This window comes from Penaeus monodon, chromosome 19 (genome assembly GCF_015228065.2).
Source record: "Penaeus monodon isolate SGIC_2016 chromosome 19, NSTDA_Pmon_1, whole genome shotgun sequence".
NCBI classification, from domain to species: Eukaryota; Metazoa; Arthropoda; class Malacostraca; order Decapoda; family Penaeidae; genus Penaeus; species Penaeus monodon.
In genome coordinates this window covers 46,766,018-46,766,805 of record NC_051404.1, presented here as the reverse complement: position 1 = coordinate 46,766,805, position 788 = coordinate 46,766,018, and positions in this window count along the sequence as shown.

Genomic DNA, 788 nt, shown 5'->3' with positions numbered 1-788 from the left:
GACGCGCCTTCCGGCCTTGCTCGTAGAGGGGGGGGGGTCGTTGCAGCGGCCCGAGCGTCCGGGTCAACGATTCCGTCCTCCGTCGTCGCGAGCTGCGGGGTCGCGCGCGTCCCTGCGGCGAAGGCGACGCCACTGGGGAGGCGAGTGTCACGCCTCCGGCCGTAGGTGTTCCCCGGACTAACGGAGATTGGGAAGAGCGCGGTGTCTTGCGGATGTTACGATGATATTAGCAAACTTTCCAGGTAGAAAAAAAACTCCCTTTGATCTGCAGGGAGAGGAAGTTCTGCTGATTTGGCGCGTCTTGGGTACGAAGGCGGGGTTCGATCCGAGCTTTCCGCGCGAAGGTCTTCCTTGGGGCGCGGAGGGCGGGTCGGGGCGGCCGGAACGGGGAGGGCCTCCCGGGGAAGCGCCTGCTGGGGAGTGTCGTTGTTCTATGACCTTATAACTGGCGAGGCGCAAAAAATTCATTTTCTCGATTAAAAGAAGAGGTAATAGAGACGAGTAACAGCTTATGTCACTGTGATACAGAAATTATATCGTGCAGTGTGGTCCCCGAGGGAAGCGGAGGGAGCGCGAAGGCAAAAAAGAGGGTGTGGCGCCCTTGTGGTTGAACTCGAGAGCTGGTAAAAAAATATTTTAAGCCGTTACTCTCCCCGAGCGTTTTCACATTTGAGGCACGCCGTTTAATCATGGGAATGACAGATGCCCTGTCTCTCGCAATCCCGCGCTCTTTGCGTAGCTCGAGAGACGCGCGCACGCAGGGAAGACCCTAAAGGTGCCTGTGGGAC